Source organism: Plectropomus leopardus, chromosome 9 (assembly GCF_026936395.1).
Source record: "Plectropomus leopardus strain MGB_pleo_1.0 chromosome 9, ASM2693639v1, whole genome shotgun sequence".
In the NCBI taxonomy this organism is placed as follows: domain Eukaryota; kingdom Metazoa; phylum Chordata; class Actinopteri; order Perciformes; family Serranidae; genus Plectropomus; species Plectropomus leopardus.
The window spans coordinates 34,984,005-34,999,453 of NC_142184.1; the positions used below are offsets into that span (position 1 = coordinate 34,984,005).

Here is a 15,449-nt window from a genome sequence, read left to right on the forward strand (position 1 = left end):
CAAATTCATTTAATTTTTGGATAAAAAAAACAAACATAAGATGAGCTTATAAAATATGAAGTTTTGTTATTAATTCAATCCCCAAACTGTTTACACAAGCACAGCTGCAATGATTAGTTTTTAACCAATCAGTTGATTCACAGAAAATTAATTGCCAACTATTATAATAAATGTTTAAATCATTCTCTATTTTTTTTTTTATTTTGAGTTTTGGGGGTGTTTTTTTCCATTTTAGTTTATTTTATTTCTAATGATATGATTTTTTTAAATGATTTTTTCTTATTCTTTTAATAACTTGAGTTTGGAGGTGTTTTTTAATATACTTTTTAAATAATTTTGAAGTTCAGGTTTTTAAGGTTTGTCTCTACTGGGTATTTTTATTCAAGTATTTTTCAATCATTTTGAGTTATGGGGTTGTTTTTCCTTTTTTTTAATGATAGTTTTAAAAAATGTTTTCTTCTTTTAATAATTTGAATTTGGGAGTGTTTTTTAATTCATCATTTTAAATTAAGGTAATTCTTTTTTATAATTTTGAGTTTTTGGGGTTCTTTTTTTGTCTGTTTGGGTACTTTTAATACTTTAAGTACATTCTCCTTACTATACTTACTTGTACTTAACTAACATTTTTATTGCAGGACTTTTACTTGTAACAGAGTATTTTCACAGGCTGGTACTGGTGCTTTATTAAGTAAAGGATACTTCTTCCACTGCTGGATTTTCTCCTATTATCTCTTCCTTTTCTTGTCCTCTTGTTGCTTTAAAAGATACAGTTATTTTCTGTGCACACATACTGTCCTGCAGGTGAACCCGGTGCACAAAGTGCACACTAAAAGCAAAGTGAGACAACAAAAGGCTGTCCATATCCAAGGGGACCCAACGCAGACCGGCCCCCCCTCTACCATCCCCACCCCACACTGCCCCCATCCTCATCCTCCTCCTCCTCCTCCTCCTCCTCCTCCTCCACGCCCATCCCTACTTTGCCCATTACATGCAAACCTCGGCAAAGCCCAGCCAGCACTCTTTGCAAAATGCTTGTTTATCAACTTTCACTCCGCCCTCAGGAAAAAAGTGATTACAACAGCAATACTGTTCGTCTGCATCTCTATCTCCGTCTCTCTGTCTCAGCTCTCTCTGTCTCCGCACGCACAAAAACTCCTCTTTTTTCCCCCTATCTTTTTAAAGGGAACTCAAGTGAGCATTCGTCCTGTATTGTTAGTTTGGATCCAAGGAGCTGAGAGCCCTTCCTAAATGCCAAATATATAACCGGGCTGTATCAGGACACATCGCCTCAGGCCATGTGTCAGCAGCACCCTGCTCACTTTGCTCTGTCCTAAGCCACTGGTCCTCTTCCAGACACAGAAAAAGACGTCTGGACATTTTGAACCTGCGTGATCACCGAGTTGATTTTATTTTTTTAAAAAGGTGATGAATCACAGAAAAGGTGGCTAAAAAAGGACCTTTCTATACTTTCATGTGTTGTTTCATGTGAACATCTGGATCCTTCGCACATGAAAAAACATAAAAACTAATTTGAGCCTCGCCTGCTCGGGATATGTATTCGCTTATTCTTTGATCAGATTCTGCTCATTCCCACCTAAAAGGCTCGCAGCTCGTTATTTTGCAGTGAAAATTGGAGGAGTACAAGACAATTAGCCGTTCACCGGGGAGGTTTGGTTAATCAGAAGTGAGGGGGGTGTGAATAAAAAATGGATGGATTAAAATATCGTACTCAACTGCCAGGATTCTGTTTGTTATCAAAGCTATGGATTTCTGTGAGGCAAACTTAGAAAATCGGTCCGGAAAAAAAATAAATAAATACATCAGTGTATAATCTATAAACTGATACAAAAACCCCCTTTGACCAGCAAAACAAAGTTTAGGCTTGAGTAATACCATTATAGGGAGGCGGCTTACTGTACTGGGACAATGGAGCAAAGAGGCCTAAATCCATAGTTAGATTAAATACCAGGGTGAACTGTCTGTAACAGTATTAGTGTACATACAGGGCCAGGGCCAGCTGTACACCCCTGCTCCTGTTAAGCAGGATTTAGAGACAACTTAGTGTGATTACAGCGAGCCTGCCAGGACAGACAGAGAAATCAAAAGTTGTAGAGCGGGATGTCTCATATTACTTGCTGCTTTCTTTGTGAGAAAAAAACCCGGAGTAACCAGATTATGTGGCAGATGTGACCTTTCTTTTTAATAATGTATAGAAAACCAGCAAAATACAACTGACTCCGTCCAAAGTTTAGTTTTAATTTTTACATTTTGGCCTGGGACTTTGCAAGCTGAGCAAATCGGCTTGATTTTTTTTCAAAAGCAATGAAAGAAGGCAATAAGACACTTAACGCGATATAGGCCCAAAAATTTGCAAGACATGAGTAAAAGGTACAAAAAATTACCTGAAAAGAAGTTTAGAAAATTAATAAATAAAAGTACTTAAAAAAGAAACAAACCTAAAGATGATGCTAAAATGAGAGAGAGAAAAATAATAACAAAAGACAGAGAGAAAGAGTGAGAGAAACAAACTGAAAGACATTAGTAAAAAGTTACAAAATAATCCCCCAGAATGAGCAAAAGTAAAAAAATAAAAGAAAAAGACATTGTTTTTAATATATAATCATAAGATATATATTTTCTGTATATTTTTCTCTTTTTTTTGACAATATTTAATGATCACCCCCCGCTAACTCTCTTTTCATCGTACAGCCAAGTTGCTCACTGCCTTTTTCCCCCATGTTTTCTAAAGAAATCAAACCAATTTTCTCAAGTTTTAGAGGTTTAAATTGTCCCGTAAGGCGTCTAAATGCAGCACAAAACACCTAATGTTGATGCAGGTGTTAAAGGGTTAACTACAAGAGGCCAGGATTTAGTCAGAAACAAAACAGAGTGTCTGCGAGGCGTTATCAGTTTGGGGATGGGAGTTTAAGGGGCGGGGGTGTGGAAGTGAAGGCGGCGCCATGGTAACAAGCCTTTGGAGGTGCTCCCCTGAGGGCCACCCTGACCTCAGCATCCGAGAAACAACACAAACTGCAGCTTATAAAACACAACGCGTACTGGAGATGTGTGTGTGTGCACCTGAAAGTGCTCGGCCTGCGGCAGCACTCTGTGATGTTCCAAACACTTTCTGCGTGTCATGCTTTTCTCTCTTCCCATCTGAGAATGTGCGCACATTTGGCTTACTTTTTAATTAATTTACATTTTTTCTTATTTATTTCCCTTTTAACGCAGGGCATGAAATTCATTATTTCCAGCCTTTTCATTTGAAATGCCTCGTCTCCATTGAAAGGCGGGCCAACCCTGACCTTTGCTTGTACTGCTTAGATTTCTGATAGGCTTTGAATGACGAGGGTGCAATTTGGCCCCAGCTGCTCCTCCAACATGTTTATTGCGCTCCCTCCTCCGGCACCTGCTGTCCTCACCACGGGCTATTCAGGCCTTCATAAATAGAGAGGTTTCCTCCCATCATGGTAACTACAAAAAAAACACACAAGCAACTTCATCTGCGGGCCTGTGCTACATGCAGCTCCATACTCTGCTGTTAGAGGCTCCACTGACAGCATAAGGCTCCAATAACCTAATTCTGTAATCCCCTGAAACTAGGCTACATTTCACAGGAAAAGTAAACACAAGAAAAACAATAGGTGTTTTATCATTTCTGCCTGTGATGCATTCAGCGCTCATTCTACATTAAGCCTGACTATAGAGGCACAGCTTTACATTGACTAAAGGCTCCTTATGTGCAGTTTTATGAGCTCCATGAACTAAATAACCTTTAAGTGTCAAACACAACTGCAGACTTAAAAACTTTTTTTCACATTTTAAAAGCAGGAAAAGACAGTAAAACATCATATATTCTACCCCAGGCTAGATGTTACATCAATACATTGATATATCATGATATGTGAGATATCGCCTTAGATTTTCTGAGCTTACCAGATTGTTCTAGTTGTTCTATTTTTTGCTCACTTAGACGATTATAATCACAGCTACAAGTGAAGTGTTAAAAGAAATATATTTTGACAGTCGACAACCTCAAAGAGTTCTGTTATTTACATTTAAAAAGCCAGAAACATCGGTAAAACATCATCATGTAATTTTGCACAATACATCGATATCGTGATGTGAGACTACACTGTAAAAAAAAAAAAAAAAGAAACTATTTGTTTTAACTTTAAAAAAAATTAGTATCCAGGCCAAATTTGAGAAAACAAGTTGAGGTCATATTGCTATGATTCAACTTGTCTTCTCAAATTGAGTCAACTTAAAAATTTAAGGCAGCCCGGATACTAACTTTTTTAAGTTAAAACAAATTGTTTCTTTTTAACAGTGAAGCTTTAATTTGGATATTGTAAGGGCTTTCTGGTTTTAAATGCTCAATTTCAGTAAAATATTGTCATTTTCTGAACCTACCAGATTGTTCTAGTTGTCTGTTTTGTTGTCTTTACCCACTCAAATGATTATTTATGACAGCTTCAAAAGACAACTTTAAAAAAATGCAAATTTTAAAAAACACATATTCTTGAAGCTCCATAACCTCAAAGAGGTCTGTTGTCTAGGGAAAGTGGAAAAAGTCAGTTAAACATCATCATTGGGCCTGGCAATAAATCGATATCATATCTACATCGTGGTATCAGACAAGATATCGTATTAGATTGTGGATACTGTAATATCGCAAGTGTTTTTTGCTTTAAAACACTGAAATAGCTACAGCTAAATATTATATTATTCTGAACTTGTCAGACTGTTCTACTTTTTCTATTTTTTGCTTCTGCACACTAAGTCAAATGACTATATGACTATACTTAAAAACACATTTTGAGGCATTCTTGAAATTGTGACATCATAGGCATTTTCTGGTTTTTAAGGCGGAATTACAGTGAAGTGATGCAATTTTCTGAACTCAAAAAAAATACTGAAGCTATTCTACACTCTAAAAACCAATTATTTACCTCAACAATAACAAAAAAGAAAATAATGCAATGGTTTGCATCAATCTTTTTGAGCTATTACAACTTCTAATGAAACCATATGCAATGAGTGCACTACATTGAGTTAGGGTAATTAGCTTCTCTTCTACAGTCACAGGCATTTTTAAGTAGTGTTTAAAGTTTTTAAGTAAGACATTGTCCTTTGTGTTGTTTGCATTTGAGGTGAAGGTGGAGAAAAGTTTGATTATCAAGCCAACTTAATTACCTTACTACAACTTCAATTTTGTCTTAAATCAATGAACACATACATTTGTGTTTAAATTGCACAAAATATTAAGTTGATACAATTATCGACATTATTATGTCAACACAAGCCATCAAAATGATGCTTACAACTTATCTAGATTTTTTAAGTATGCGGTAGTGATAGGTCCCCTGAATGACTTTTTAGTGTTACCTGCTAAATTTTAGTATTTATCAAAAAATCGCACTGCGTAAATATACTGTGAAAAGCACCCAGAGCACCCAAGTACCCCAACAATATCGTCATACTGTCGATAACGACTCATTTGGTCCAAAATATGGTGATTTTCACCATATCGACCAACCCTGAAAGCCCCTAAAAACCACTTATTTATCACTCAAGAGGATATTTTCCTTTCAAAAAGACAACCTCATTTGATGAGGTTTCTGCAAATGGGAGCTTTTCAGATAGTGACACGGAGAAGTCAAGTGTGCTCTTGCTTTCACCTCCGCGCTGCTTCCGAGCCTGAAAAGATTTCCTAACATCTAAACTAGCAGCTGAAGTTTGTGATAAGAGCAGAGCGGCACCGAGCAGTCTCACCGGCCACAGCAGCAGCACCACCACCACCGGGGGGGATGGAGAGCAACTTAAAGAGCGGGTGACATAACACTCTGTGTATCATCATCCCTCATCTCTTTTCCTCCATCTTAGGACGCAGGTGCTTTGACAGACCGTGAGGCGCACACACAGCACATTACGTGGCCATCTAAGCAAAGCAAGGGGGGGTGGGGATGAAAAACACAACGCACAGGCTCATATTCTGTACCGCGGCACAGCAACTCGGGGCCGAATCCACTTCGCAAAAAGAATCCGGTGAAATGTGCTTCTCTTGGCCGCCTTTCCCCCCCTTCTCCGCCAACCCTCGCGACGCCCGGTGCTTTTATTTCTAGCCCGCTTCTGACGACTTTTTTTTTTATCTGCGCACCACTAAAGGCGGCTGACATTTGAAGAGAGCATCTCTGTTTTTTTTGCTGCAGAGGATCAAATGGCAAACCCCTCCCCTCCTTCTCAAATACACTCACTCCATCCTTCCACCCATCCATCTGTCCGTGCATACACACACACGCACACACGCACGCACGCACGCACGCGGGAGTCCTGTTCAACGCCCACTGTAATATAACACAATTTGAACTCAAGATAGAAATCACACTTTACTGTAACAAGCCAGAAACAGAATAATGCGCAGCAGCAGCAGCAGCGGTGGTGATGGTGATGATGTGGAGTCAGCGAGTACAGTAAACGGGGCTAATTTATTCCTGGAGATATAGAAGGTGAAAGTAGAGGACAGAGTGGATAATACACTACAGGTATGACTCAGATCGCCCCAAAGAGAGCATTCAGATCGGAATATAATATCACCAACATCTACAAGGAGTGTTTCATCTCCGCTCCGCACACCGGTGAACTATCCGAGAGAGGCAGAGTGGGGAAGTGGGTAAACATCGCGTCCTGAGCTTCCGAGAAAGCGCCATAGTTGGTTTATTCCCACTTATTATGAGGCATCAGCGTAACATTTAACATTTCTAACAGCGCTATCATCAAGCAGAAAATGTGCGAAATATGCGCCAAACAAATAGACTTTTAAAGAAAAAAATCAACTATTGAGAGATCGCAGTAAGTTTTAAAATCTCGATGAAAATATTAAAATTCGAAAACAACACTAATGGTTACAAAAACACGCTGCCGGCGCTGCTCTAAAACACTCCGAGGATGAGGAGGAATATGAAAGTTATGACTAAAAAATCATAAATATCTATCATGAAAACATAAACATGATTTCTGATTACCTTATTTAACAATATTTCCTTTGGGGAGGTTTGGGCGCTGCGTCCTTTCAGAGAGTTGTAGGTCGCTGTCAAGTAGTTTGCCTCAAAACACAGATATCCCGAGTAAAGGCTGTTCAAAAACGATCATCTATCCCGTTACAAATGTCCAGATGTGATAAATAATAAGAGCGAGGAAGCGATGGGTTGTTTTTTATTTCCCGTTCCCGGGGCGGCCTCTCCGACACAGCGCACCGGCGCACGGCTCCGGATCAAGGCGTTAAGATGTTACTTGTTTGTAAGCAAAAACATGGCTTCATTTGCCTTTGTCAGCGAGAAAAAACGTAATATTGACTTACCTTTCCCTCATGAGCCATTGTACCCCCCCCCCCTCCATCCCCTCTCCACACCCCCCATCTCCTCCCTCCGCCCTTTGCCATGACATCACGGAAGCTGTAGTAAAACCTCCAGCATCAGATGGGCAGGGCTTGAGGTCCCCCCTTACTACACACTAACTCAATGGGCATATGTATATACACACACAAACACACACACACGCACACACACCCTCCCTCCCTCTCTGACTTTCTCCCTCCCTCTCTCTCAAACACATCCATCTTCTGAAAGACTGACAACTTCAAAACTTGATTTCGACATCGTCTCCGCATGCATTGCACATTATTTTTTTTCCCAAATATAAAAAGTTCTCCATTCTGCTTCACTCCCAAAATATTTCTAACACCCCAAAAACAGTCTATATTAAAAAAAAACATATCTGCGCTTTTTTTGGCTTCAGTGGACGCGGCAAAATTACGCACCAGAATGAGCTCATGTTTTATTTCTCCAAGTTCTTGATGTTTCCCAAATGCGTTATGGAGGTGACTGTAATCCGTCACCTCCCCCCACACATGCTGGAAAATGGTACCGTCCAATAATTCATTCAAGGGATTTTTTTTCTAGGACAGAGAATTGATGTAGTAGTTGTATGCGGAGTTTGTGCGCTGCGCTGACAGCATCTGATAAGTCCTTCGGGTTTTAACGACATAAAAGCAGAGAGGAAAGTCTCACAGGAAGCTTTACAAAAAAATATTCATGCTCTGGGGAGGTGAGGGGATGGATATCAATTTCGGATTATCACTGAGAAATTATATGCTCCAGAGAAATTGTTTTGACGCGTGCGGGAGTTTTAAGAAGAGTGATCACTGTCACTTACAGATTTGTTGATAGTTTTTTCGGGCTCATTGAGAGTAATGCCAACTGCCAGCGCGGCTCCCAACAACAAACAGCCAGTCTTAATAGTGCAACTTGGAGTCACTCCCAAATGTTGCTCACACCGTGCTTTTTTTGCTTTGCTGTTTTGAAACCATTAGTGGAAATGACAACCATTCATTACAAGCCATTTGAGAATAGTCCCCACAAATGCCATCCTTTATCTCCTGTCTCCACGCCGCGTACGCAGGGAATATTCAAAAAGCCCAACCTTCAGCTTTCAGAAATTCTATTAAATTCTTATCTCTTTGCAGCAGGCTCTTTTTGTGCAATCCCATTGTTATGCATTGGAGCTGAAATCAATCACCGGCCGTGCACGCCGCATCAGTATGATTTCAGACTGTGGGCGCGGGGAGAGAGGATTCACTCAACAACAGCATCAACAATCGAATAAACAAAAGAGGGAAAATATGAAAAAATCCCGGGCCCTGATCCAGCAGAGGGGACCGGGAGGAAAAGTTGGGCCTGCAGGTCGGAGCGGGGTGTGAGCTGAGAGCCCCACAGAGGGACACGGAGGCCTGAGTGAGACATGTTTCTGAAGATTATAGAGGAGATGGAAAGTAATTGTTTGGACACAAAACCGTCAAGTGCAGTAAAATTGCTGTTATTTTTCCTGTGGAGAGATTTCAGGACTACGGACAGCTCCACAGGGCCCAGTGTGAGGAGTGAGTTCAGGACTGTGGACAGCTCCGGCCCGCTGAGCCTCTCTGGCCACAAACAATAGCTCTCATTGTTGACCGAACAAAGGCTTTTGTCTGAACTTTCGAAAGTTATTTCATGTCATGTTATCATATATTCCCCAGTTAAATGAATACTTGAATATTTTATTTCAGTCATTCAGTTCTGTTTTTGAGAACAGCAGCCAATTTAAAGCCACAAATAAAATTCAACTGAATTAAACTGAATACTTCTTTATTTCTCCATAAGTCTTTTTGCCTTGTTTAACTTTATTTTGAAGGAGAGGACTCAAACTCTGTCCTCACAGCTGAGATTGTCTTTTCCTCAGTTGTTACTAAGTGTGTTTTGTTTGGCATTAATCTAAAGCTAAAGTGAAATCAAACCAACTCTGCTCTATTGACCCTTTGTTCTAAGTTATCATAACTGGGTAAGGGGATGACTTTAAACTAAACAGTATAAAACTAAAATAATCTAAACTAAACCTTATTAAGCTTGAATAAATACTTGCTACTAACTAAACCAAAAAAAAACAAAAAAAAAAAACCAACACATTATCAAACCTATGTTATAGGCCTGAGTTATCACTCACAAATTAAAATAACTGAATACTTATTAATAATTCGAGGTAATTTCATCCCCTTTTTAAGGTTTTATTTTGAAAGACAAGGCTTAGCTCTGTACCTACACAGCAGCTTGTACATTTTCTTTTGCTCTGTTGTTACAAAGTTAGTTTTGTGTGGCACCAAACTAAAACAAACTATAGTCAAACTAACTAAAACCTTAAAAGAAATCTAAACCAAACCTCATTATATGTTTGTTATAATTTGTTCCTAAACTAAACCTAATAAGCATGAGTTGTCACAACTATAAAACTAAAACGGCTTAATTAAATTAAACTCAATACTTTCAAGCATTTGTTTCACTTTTAAAAACACTAATTTTGAAAAATAAGATTCAAACTTAACACAGCTGCTGGTATTTCCTTCTCCTGTTTTACAGCACAAAGTGTATTGTGTGATACACACTCTGCTCCATTGACCCTATACTCTACGTTTTGATAACTGAGCCAGTAGGCTTTCCACAAACATAAGTAAACTAATTAAAACCAAACTAAAATGATCTAAACTAAACCTCATTGTAAGCCTGAACTATAAGTTACTTAACTAAATATTTTAAGTCTGAGTTGTTACAACTAAACTACATAGAACAAAACTAAATTAATTTAATTAAACTCAATCAAGTCGATTTTTTTTTTTTTTTTTTTTACATTTTATTTAAACTGCAGCACATCAACTGGGATTTTTAGGCTGTTGTTACAAAGAGTGTATTGTGTGGCACTGAACTGAAATCATCTTAAGTCAGCTCAAACCAACGTTGCTCCCTTGATCCTTTGCTCTTGAGTTTTAGTAACTTAGTGCTAAATAAACTAAAAAAAAAAAAATTACCACAAACGTAATTAAACTAACTGCAAGCAAAACTAAAATAATCTAATCTCAACCTTTTTGTAGGCTTGAAAAAAGTATTATGTTACTAATCTAAACATAATAAGACTGAGTTATCACAACTGCACTAAATGAAACTAACCTGGGAAAAAAACGGATTTTTTCTTTTAAGTTTCAGTCTGAAAAGCAGTAGTTCAACTTTCCCCTCTGTTGTTCCACAGTGTGCAGATGCAGATGGCCCAGAGGCCTCCGGCTCTTTAATGCTCACGTCACTCCGGACCCTGGCAGTTGTGTGGTTGCTATATTGTGCGGGGCCGGGCCGTGCAGGCAGCCAGTATAAATATTACATGGGGCAGCAGCTGACTGAGCGCTGAGGTTGGGACCGGGGGAGGCCCCTATAGTCCCTCGACAGATGGAACAAGCCGACAGACTAACACAACAAAAAAGTTTTTAATAAGCCCGCAGCTTGGCATTGTCCCCACGGTACCGGGGCCACACGGTCCCCTAGGGGACCAACTGTCCTTTGTCTGGGCCAGTTTTTTACCACGGGGGTTGAAGTTTAGAGCTGGGAAAGAAGTTCACAAGTTTATTTCGATACGTTTATGAGGAATTGAGCCTGGAGTCAAATAAGTTTTAAAGTTACAGCTGGTGTGTTCAGACATAAGCGTCTTTAATCCCTCGCAACGACGGATATCATGTCTTTATAGAGGCTTTTATTTTGAAATAAACATCCGAAAACGGCACTTTTTTTATAACTCACTACATGTTTTTAACCAATATTAGGCTACACAAAACTAATTATGCTTGTCCTGTTATATACTCGCTCGGACCTTCTTTACTTCTAGTTTTAGCAGACGCAGATGCCGAAACAGGGAGCTCATTCTTTAAGTTTCTAGTTTAAAGTGAAAAAAATGTGAGTGATACGAACCTAGAAAAGTGCGACACAGCTTCATGTTTGCGGTCCTCCTCTCTGTCTCTCCCTCTTCAGTCCCGCAGCGACCGCCAAGTGCTGCTGGCAAGTTTACTTGTGCCGAACAAAGTTGCTCAAACTTTAGTTCAACTTCCCGGCCGGCCGGGGAGGGGAGGGGCACGAGGGCTGCTGGGCGGGATCTAAGGCTGACTGACAATGCCCAAGAGCCAATAGGAAGCGGCTACAGCCTCCTGCTGCCGGGAGCTGGACCCAATCCCAGCCTCCCAGTGTCAGCTTTCAACAACAATAGCTTGAGCAGCAACAAAGAGCATCTGCTGCGCCCGGCAACTTCTCACACTAAGCCCCCCACCCCAAGCAATCTCATTTAAACTATATAAACAGCCAGCTCTGTCCACCAGATCATACTGTTTCATATGTGCTCCATTCTTGGATTTGGACCTATTTATCTCAAAACCGAGCATGGTAAAGCCTGCATGACAAACTACAATGCAACATAAATATCACAATATACAATATAAATATCAGACAAGAGTTGCAAAACAAATATCCCCAAAAAACATCAAAATATAAGACCACACAGAATATTAGAATGATGCTGAGCTATGCACTAATACTATTTTAATGCACTGCAAAATCTGACAAGTTGATTTCGCTTTAAAAAAATCTAAGAAACCCGAATGCCTTGACAAAAATGCAAGTAAATACAACTGGTAATTGTTTAGTTTACTTAATTCTGGGAAGTTGTTGCAAATTAAAAGTTTAATTACATTAATCTTAATCTAAGTTTCAACAACTTCAGTAAACCACTGTGCTGTATGTCTGTATTCTGCTGGTTGCAAACTAGTCAGTCATATTTTCATATTCTTGAACATGTTAACAAAACAGAACTCGCAGGTCTCCTAACTGCGTCACTGGTGAATTCCTTTTTCAGGATCAAGTTAAGTCAAACAAACTTGGTTTTCTGAAGTTGCTAACACCTAGAAAAGAGCAAGGTCATTTCAATTGCCATTTTAAAGTTATAACAACTTCACAAAATGAAGTAAATACAGATAAATGTCAAGTTAACTTAAACATAGACAGTAAACATAAATTGAAATTTCAAGTTATATTTACTATCCTTTTTCAAGGCAATTGGTTTCCTAGAATATTTTACGTAAGATCATCTTGTCAGATTGTGCAATGTACCTTTAGGCGTTTAAATCTTTCAGTCTAACCTAATCTATCCATTCCCCAACACTAATTTATACCTTTTTTTTTTAAAATCTCATGACAAAAACATTGTCTTGGTGTCTCTGCTGTAGGTTTAAAGCACCCTCCTTGATCACCAGTGACCAAATCCACCAGATGTATGGCTAATTTAGGGAAGTTAGAGGAACATTTTCACTCTAACTCCAGGCCCATTCAGAGTGTCTGTGTCTGGGACAGACAGACAGTTCCTCCCTCCCAATAGCAGATGGTCTGCCAGATAATGAGCTCTCCCATTGCTTGCTCCCATTACCCCCATCCCCATCTCTCTGAGATGTAATGGGGGGGAAAGCAACCTCGACACATTCTACTGCTTTTCTTTTACGTTTAATTTTATTTCATGCGCATTTAATGAACTGATTGTTTTTTTACTGTCTGTTCAAGAAAGTTGCATATTATAAAAAGTGTATTTATAACATGTATTCTTATAAATGAATGGTATTGAATTAAAACCAACTCATCTCAAATCAATTCGGCCCCCTTACCATAAATCACTGACTAATTCCATGCTATTATACCAAACTAAATTACCGTAAACTTACTGAAACCAAAGTAAACTAATCTAAAATAAAATCACTTTACCCGTACTAAAGGGAAAAAAAGATATTAAAAATTACTAAAAGAAACAAAACAAAATACACTTTACCCACTTGTGTAAGACCAACCTACACTAAGTTGAGTCATTGCCCAATTATAAACTGTTGTTGTTAAACTTTTAAAAACTAAAAGCAATTAAACTTCACTAATCCTTTATTGTAAGCCTTTATAACCTTATAAATCTGTGCTGCTAAACTCAGCTAAACCACCTCATAAGCTTGAATAACTGTGAGCTGTTAAACCAAACTAAACAGATTTAAACTCTTACAACTTCCTCATCCTTTATTATGAGCTCGAATAAATGGCTGTGTGCTAAAAAAGGTCAGGAAACTAAAATGATTAAGAGAAAAAAAATCAAAATAACTCTGTAGTATGAGCCTGAATTGTGGCTTCTAACACAACTAAACTCAGCTTCCTTGACCCTTGAATGACAGGAGTAGTTAGTGCGTCAAAATAAACTTGCTTTATTATAAGATCGAATGATTGTTTTACTGAGCTGAGGAAAAAGCAGAACAGAACAAAACAAACCACTTGAATAAGCCCACATTGTCACCGTTTACTAAAATAACTGAACTGAAATAAACTACAGCTGATCCAAAATTATAAGCCTAAATTGTTTTTTACTGAAACTAATTATACTTAACTGAAATAAACTTACTTAACCCACTAATTAAAGCCTGAATTTACACAACTAAAACTAAACTCACTCTATTCAACTTAAGTTGTCTCAACACAATATCCTTGATCCTCTGTTGTCGGCTCCAACAGCTAAATAATTGAGTGCCAGTAAATTAAACTGTATGAAACAGAATTAAACATACCTAAATACGGTTATCATAAGCCCAAATTGTTGGCATTAAACTAGACTAAACAAAACTAAACTTAGTTGGGTTGAACTAAACCAAACCAAAAAACGGACTAATATGGGTCTAGGTTGCTGCTACTATTCTAAACTAAACTAAACTAAACACGATGTGATGGAACAACTTCCTTTCTTGAAACCTGAATAGCTCAAAAAATGTGTGCTAAACTAAACTAAAGGTACAAGGTAGATTTGTTGTCATTTTTGTTAAACGTGGTTTAAGAAGAAATTAATTTAAAGTTGATTCTAAATCCTGCTACATTAACTACTCTAAAGTTTATTTACATTAAACCGAACTAAAAAAAACTATATATTATCAGTTTATCTAATCAAATTTAATTAGACCAAACAAATAAACCTGACCCACTGTTTTATGTTGAAATTGTTGCTGCTAAACTACACTAAACTCAACTAAACTCAATGCCACTTGTCAATCTGACCAACTATTTTGCATTTTAATTGTTGCTACTAAACGAAACAATACTAAACTAAACAAAAACAAAACTAAATGAAACAAAACTAAACTAAACCAAACTAAATTGTATAAATCTAGTTATACTAAACTGACTTTGCTTTAGTGCAAGCTAATCCTGTAAACTGAATCCAGATGACACATCTTTGAATTAGAAGCACGGTGCACCAACTATTTCAACTTGACATTTTGTACAAATTGATTCTTATTACCCAGTGAACAATCTGATCTAAACTACATGCTGTTGAAGTAGCGCTCCTAAAAACTGGAATATGTTTCTACAAATGTCCTCTCAGCATCCTTTCACGCTCCATCTCCATCCGTGCTTCCATGGAGCCAAAAAAAGTGAAAGAGAAACACACATATAATAAATTCCCTGCTTATTAAATTGGCTTTGGTTGTGCGTGGACAAAGAAGTTGTTGCTGTTAAGTAAGACTGCTGGGTCCTCGCTAATGCCATGGCAAGTTTTTTATCTGAGGGTGCCAGACAGCCTCTTGTATTCTTCCTGAGCACGGTGCTCTCATTAGCCTATTAACTTCACCATTCACCCCCACCCTTCTGTTCCACTACCCAGATAGGACCAAACACCCACACACACACACACACACATATACGTACTCAACATCCACAGGCATAAGCACAGAAATGAATGTGCGCACACAAACACACACACACACACACACACACACACACACACACACACACACACACACACACACACACACCCCTCTTATTCTCTGCTGTGTATAACAAGCAGCTGAACTCTGACATAGCCTCCAGCTGTCCTGGAGACGGCGGTGACAATAAAGTTTAAACAAATACGCACACACACACACACCGAAGAGCAGGAAATAGGACCTTGTTGAGAAAATGACCTGCGTGAGCTAATTAATGGAAATTTCACTCCGTCTTCATCATCATCATTATTCAAAAGTTCTCTAAATGTTCACT

At 38.5% G+C, this 15,449-nt stretch overlaps 1 protein-coding gene across 10 annotated transcripts in view; it reads right to left on the bottom strand.

The window, feature by feature from the left end:
* Positions 1 to 15,449, bottom strand: part of myt1b (myelin transcription factor 1b) — a 144,763-nt gene that overhangs the window by 40,909 nt on the left and 88,405 nt on the right. The window contains exon 1 of one of the 10 annotated variants that reach the window (XM_042492166.2): positions 7,026 to 7,370. The exons of the other annotated variants lie outside the window; for them this stretch is intronic. The gene's annotated coding sequence lies outside the window, so the exon portion shown is untranslated. Of the gene's footprint in view, positions 1 to 7,025; positions 7,371 to 15,449 lie in introns of those variants that run through there. 10 annotated transcript variants of the gene reach the window in all.